This window comes from Eucyclogobius newberryi, unplaced genomic scaffold, assembly GCF_026437365.1.
Source record: "Eucyclogobius newberryi isolate DKJ021-1_F unplaced genomic scaffold, fEucNew1.0.hap1 SCAF_2, whole genome shotgun sequence".
NCBI lineage: Eukaryota > Metazoa > Chordata > Actinopteri > Gobiiformes > Gobiidae > Eucyclogobius > Eucyclogobius newberryi.
Genome location: NW_027315834.1, coordinates 27,792,260 through 27,798,970, shown reverse-complemented (window position 1 = coordinate 27,798,970; position 6,711 = coordinate 27,792,260). Strand labels below are relative to the sequence as shown.

General features: G+C 40.7%; 1 protein-coding gene across 3 annotated transcripts in view; it reads right to left on the bottom strand.

Annotated features, from left to right (window-relative positions):
- Positions 1 to 3,231: 3,231 nt before the first annotated feature.
- Positions 3,232 to 6,711, bottom strand: part of atxn7l1 (ataxin 7-like 1) — a 67,877-nt gene continuing 64,397 nt past the window's right edge. For all 3 annotated transcript variants that reach the window (XM_072454880.1, XM_072454881.1, XM_072454882.1), the window contains one exon: positions 3,232 to 6,711. This exon is cut by the window's right edge and continues 102 nt beyond it. The gene's annotated coding sequence lies outside the window, so the exon portion shown is untranslated.

Genomic DNA, 6,711 nt, shown 5'->3' with positions numbered 1-6,711 from the left:
CTGCCAGCTGTACCAGCGCCTTATGACGTATGAATAATATAGCAAGTACCAGTAGAAGTAGTAGCAAGTACCGGTAGTAGTAGTAGTAGTAGCAAGTACCGGTAGTAGTAGTAGTAGAATCGGTAGTAGTAGTATCGGTAGTAGTAGTATCGGTAGTAGTAGTATCGGTAGTAGTAGTATCGGTAGTAGTATCGGTAGTAGTATCGGTAGTAGTATCGGTAGTAGTAGTAGTAGTAGTAGTAGTAGTAGTAGTAGTAGTAGTAGTAGTAGTAGTAGTAGTAGTAGTAGTAGTAGTAGTAGTAGTAGTAGTAGTAGTAGTAGTAGTAGTAGTAGTAGTAGTAGTAGTAGTAGTAGTAGTAGTAGTAGTAGTAGTAGTAGTAGTAGTAGTAGTAGCAGTAGCAGCAGCAGCAGCAGCAGCAGCAGCAGCAGCAGAAGCAGCAGCAGCAGCAAGTATAGGTAGTAATAGTAGTAGTAGCAAGTACCGGTGGTAGTAGTAGTAGCAAGTACCGGTAGTAGTAGTAGTAGTAGCAGCAGTAGCAGCAAGTACCGGTAGTAGTACTAGTAGCAGTAGTAGCAATTACCGGTAGTAGTACTAGTAGTAGTAGCAAGTACCGGTAGTAGTAGTAGTAGCAAGTACCGGTAGTAATACTAGCAGTAGCAGCAAGTACCGGTAGTAGTACTAGCAGCAAGTATCGGTAGTAGTAGTAGTAGTAGTAGCAAGTACCGGTAGTAGTAGTAGTAGTAGCAAGTACCGGTAGTAGTAGTAGTAGTAGCAGTAGCAGTAGCAGCAAGTACCGGTAGTAGTAGTAGTAGTAGTAGTAGCAAGTACCAGTAGAAGTAGTAGCAAGTACCAGTAGAAGTAGTAGCAAGTACCGGTAGTAGTAGTAGTAGTAGTAGTAGTAGCAAGTACCGGTAGTAGTAGAATCGGTAGTAGTAGTATCGGTAGTATCGGTAGTAGTATCGGTAGTAGTAGTAGTAGTAGTAGTAGTAGTATCGGTAGTAGTAGTAGTAGCAGCAGCAGCAGCAGCAGCAGCAGCAAGTATAGGTAGTAATAGTAGTAGTAGCAAGTACCGGTAGTAGTAGTAGCAAGTACCGGTAGTAGTAGTAGTAGTAGCAGCAGTAGCAGCAAGTACCGGTAGTAGTACTAGTAGCAGTAGTAGCAAGTACCGGTAGTAGTACTAGTAGTAGTAGCAAGTACCGGTAGTAGTAGTAGTAGTAGTAGCAGCAAGTACCGGTAGTAATACTAGCAGTAGCAGCAAGTACCGGTAGTAGTACTAGTAGTAGTAGTAGTAGTAGTAGCAGCAAGTACCGGTAGTAGTAGTAGTAGTAGTAGCAGCAAGTACCGGTAGTAATAGTAGTAGTAGCAAGTACCGGTAGTAGTAGTAGCAAGTACCGGTAGTAGCAAGTACCGGTAGTAGTAGTAGTAGTAGCAAGTACCGGTAGTAGTAGTAGTAGTGGTAGCAAGTACCGGTAGAAGTAGTAGTAGTAGTAGTAGTAGCAAGTACCGGTAGTAGTGGTAGTAGTAGTAAGTACCGGTAGTAGTAGTAGTAGTAGCAGTAAGTACCGGTAGTAGTACTAGTAGTAGCAGCAAGTAGTAGTAGTAGTAGTAGTAGTAGTAGTAGTAGTAGTAGTAGTAGTAGTAGTAGTAGTAGTAGTAGTAGGTAGTAAGTAGTAAGTAGTAGTAGTAGTAGTAGTAGTAGTGTATTCTTGGAGCTGACCATGTCAAGGAGTGAATATTGCACTTCCCATAGACAATTTAAAGTTGTACTGCGTAACTTTTTCAAGCAGAGTAAGCCAACCGCTCACTATTTATCACTACTTATACCTGTGTTTGTGCTGCTAAAACTACATGGAAACACAGCACTTCCCCACAAACCTGGCCTGTAACTCGGACTGTCGGGAGAGATTATCCAGCATTTACGCTTAAATGCCGCACTGTGGAACAATCCCGAGACGAGTCGACGTTACTCCTCATCAGAAAAGATACGAAAGCGCGCCTTCCAGCTGCGCGACCGTGACTCCCGAGTCGTGATGCGGCCGATTCTCTTCTGATTAAAAGCTCCGATTCCAGCTCCGCGTGGCGTCACCGTGTCCTCGGGTTAGAAAGACGAGAGGATGCGGAGGACGTCGGTGCAGAGTGACCGCTTCATCTCATCTGTGAGCGTCGCCGCGGCCGCTGGGAGTAGCAAAAGAAGCTCGTGTCCACAGAGTACGCAAAGTAAATGAGTAGTGTCGGGAAAAGGTCTGGTAACGCAATTGTAATGAAAAATAAAAAGAGTCTTGAGACAGTAGTATGTCGTTTCCAACACTAAAACGATAGGCTTAGCGTGTGTTAATAGTTCTGATGTAAAACAAGGCCATCAGTCTAATCAGGAAATGCCCAACTTTTTCTTATTCATGTGATTTCTTTCAGAGTATCAATTTTTGACGGCCCTATAAATAAATTAAGCAATATATTATAAGCCAGTTAGGGCATCTGGAGTCCAAAGCTTCCAAGGCTTCATTATTATGACTTTGCAAATGACTTTTAAAAAATTAAACAGGTTTCTTTAACAAACCCCACTAAACATGAAATTTAAATTGTCAAAACACCAAAAATCTAGAATATCCGTTGCCTCTGCAGTCACAATAACGAGGCCTGTGTTGACTTGTGTTTATGTCTTGAATTTACCTACTCTAACTTTAATTTGTCACTTTATTTGGCGCTACAGTTAAGATGTTGAAGTTCATAACAAGTTAGTATGAATTCCAAGTAAAAATGACCAATGAATCAATTATAACTTGAATAAATACCGTATTTTCCATACTATAAGTCGCACCATTTTTCATGGTTTTGGCCGGGGTGAGACTTGTACTTAAATAATATCACTTATAAGTCGCTCCAGAGTATGTTATTTTCACACTTGCAACCGCATTTCATACTCCAGTGCAACTTATTTACGTTTTTTTCTTTTATATTATGCATATTTTGGCTGGTGCGACTTATACTCCAGTGAGACTTATAGTGCGGAAAATACGGTAACTATAACCTCTTTTCTAATCGATACAAAATGTTACCTTAGAACTTGTTCGTTCCTGCAGCCGGATTTGAACCAGAGCCGTGACGGACGCCATCTTCTCGTGCAACTTGCTTTAAACAAGAGAAAATATGTCGTTTATACCGTAAACACAAATCAACGAAAATGACAAAACCCAAAAGGTCAACTTGAAATATTTTAATAAAGGTCTGAATATTTTACAGCAAACGTTCACTTTGTCATTTTGGTCCAAGTGCTTGAACCACACAGGCCAAAACCCAGCGTGACGCCGAGAAGCCGCATTTCCTCATCGACTATAGAAGCTTAAAATACCTTTACAAATATATATAGATAAAGATTTTCATATCTCAAATAATTATATAAATAGAACTGGATTAAAAGATCAGGGCGTTTTATGACAAAGTGCAAAAAGGAAGGTTTTAGAAAACGTTAATACCTCCGTAAAATTCGACAACAAAATACAAGAGCTCTGAGAGACGTTTAGCTGCGACCGGCCGGCTTCCTATTCATATCAAATGTAAAGACGGGACATCCATACCAAATACCATCATACGACCCTCGGCTCCGTAGAAACAAAAAGTACAAAGCAGAAAGAAATACTACAAAAATCAAGACAGCAAGGCTAAAACATCAGCTTTGTAGGCACTAAACCAACAGAAATACAAACCTGCAATAGTATTTGTTGGCCTTTCTGACTAATCCATGGCGTATAGCAGCAGGCGAAGAAGACCGGCGAGAACACTATTGCCAACGACGTAGTACGAGTAAGTATTTATACACTTACAATTATAGTACCCAAGTAAACATAGTAGTACTGTATGTATCCACGTGTTGAAGAGCCGATAAAACAGCAATAAAAGTCGAGGGAAGCACTCTGAACACACGCACGCAAACGCAACCCAGTATGTACAATTCATTCAAGCTAGAAAATATATTTTTGAAAAAGCGGTTGGCGAGTACCTGGTGAAGCCTTCACAGCTTTATGCTACCGTCGTTTGATTTTCTGGAATTGTTTTTTGCACAACACGGGGCGAATGGATGGAAAACATACCGTATTTTCCGTTTTGGCCGGGGTGGGACTTATACTTATATTTATACTTATATACTTATTCTCTGGAGCGACTTATATGTGATATTATTTGTTATTTTCACACTTGCAACTGCATTTCATACTCCAGTGCAACTTATATGTTTTTTCTTCTCTATTATGCATTTTTTGGCTGTTGCGATTTATAGTCCGGTGCGACTTATAGTCCGGAAAATACGGTAAACGTAATTGTGGGGAAAACAGTCCAGAAGTAACTTTAAAGGTGTGCTGCGTAATTTTCTTGGTGGAGGGTGCACCACCTGCTTTTGCTTTGCTAGAATGTTCCACTCTCTGGCATTAATCCGTCTCCATGATCTGTTTTTTCCCGCCCCAAAAAGGCATTTGTGAGGATTAAAAACACCCGTAATCAAATAAATGCTAAATCGATCAGTTTAATACCATACGGAGGAACATTCTACCAATCGAGCAGATAACCATTGCAAAAGTTACATAACGCACCTTTAACTTTGGCGCAAAAATTGGCAACAAAATAAAATCATATCGACCGGTAACATTAAGAACGATGACGGAGAAGTAGACGTGCGTGTCTAGGAAGTGATTTGTTTTGACCGGTGGAAGGAGAAAAGGGTAAACTACAGGCAAACAGGAATGTGGGGCCCTTACACGGGTCCGGTTTCTCAAAAACAAATGGATCGATATACGTCTTACCAGTGGCAGTTACGATTAATTAAGAGCAGATTGATACAGGTCGCACACAATCTCGTTTCTGGTTATTTTTCACAAAACGCCACGACTAAACTGAGCCCCATTTCAAGCTGAAGTTGTTCTTGAACCCTTTGGAGTACAAACATTTGGCTGGACTCTTTGTGAAGCTGACCATCTGTAGTTTTGTACTCCCATTATAATTGCAAAAGCTCTGCACAGAGGAATATCCCAATTTAAATCTCGCCTAGATTTACTCTGGTAAATATAAAGAGCAGTAAAGCCAGTGTCTGCAGGGATGAATTCCTTTTTGAAAACCGAAGCGAAATTGACAAAAAAAGGGTTTTGGTGCGGAATCCATACAAAAGTCCTATTCAATTTAGTTGAATTTTACGGTCATTTTTGTATTTGTCGCTTTGGAGTTCAAACTGAACCGGATTCATCCCAGAATGATTGATTTATTTTAAGTGAGTTACAGCTTTCTTTTTATATTTAAAATATCCAGTAGCTTGATTTTTGTTTTTTCTTGTATCAGATGTGGACAATAAGGAATAAATTAAGAAAAAGTCCGAGGGCTACTTTTGACATAATCATTCAAACCAGTGAGTGACCCATAATCCCAATAATTTACATAAACGCTAAATAATTTTACTGGGCAGAGGTGTAATGACCATGTCCACTACCATTCCTACTCGAGTACTTTTGTGGAGTAAACTTTTGGCTACTTCAACCATCTCCATTACTGAGAATCTACGCACCATCATTCCATATTTATATGAACCAGCGTTTGTCCAATTTACAGACCTGTAAATGCCAATGACTCTACAAAAAGTAAATTATTCAATTCACAAATCAACATTTTCTCATAATTGCGAGGAGGAACCAGACCCAAACAATTACACGACAAAATAAAAATAATATATGGTACTGGGGGAAAGCTCGTCCCCCTCATCGCTCATTTTAGTAAAAGGTCAATCATTAATAAATATAAAAATAAAAACAGCTATGTACACATTTGAACAATTTCATAATACTTTCAACATTTCTTCAAAAAAAAGCCATAGAAATATTATTTGCTCAAAACTCCTCAAAACATCAATGGTCAGTTACAAAAACAGACATAATCGATCAGTGATAAATTATTTTACAAAACGTCATCCGCCGGCGCGTTATAACCGAAAGGAATAAATCCACACAATCTTCTGCTTCTTCCTATATCGAATCCGAGTAAATCGTTAGCGCAGACGTTATCTTCACTCGCTGGAGGCTGCCGTGGAGTCCTGCGACGGAGAGAGAGCGAGACGGCGGCGGAGAGAGAGGAGTAAGTGCACTTTGACCGCGGGCATGCTGGGTATACAAAGGCAAAGATAGGTTTGTACAGAGAGAGAGAGAGAGATGCGCGGATAAACGGCGGTATCCGAAAAGATGAAATAAGGGACGAAGACGTAGAGAAAGAGCTGGATGAAACCCAACTGAAGCCGCTCTCTGTGAATGAAAGAGGGGGGGAAAGGAGCGAGGTGAAGTTCAAGAGTGGCGTAGCAGCAGCAGCTCGCGGTCCTACAGTAGTCGTGTCGGTGCCACGAAACAAATCGGATTTCCCTCTACGGCTGACCAGACGCAGGAAGTGGAAGTGGTGCACGAGACGACCAGAAACGCTCCGATCGCTTTGAAGTTTGTTTATTTTTTAGCAGTGGTGCCGAGGCTGCCTGTTAAAAAAAACTAAGTAAATTTCCCTTTCCACGTGAGAGTTCTGACTGAGCACGAGTTGCGAACAGCAGTTTTCCGTGTAAACGTGCTGTATCCGTAAGGTTTCCTGGCGAGAAGTACAATCGGTTTAAATGCGGTTGAAAAATCCCAGGTTGTCTCTGTGGGTGAATTCATTTTCCATCAGGTAAAAAAAAGAAAGAAGACTTTAAACAGGGT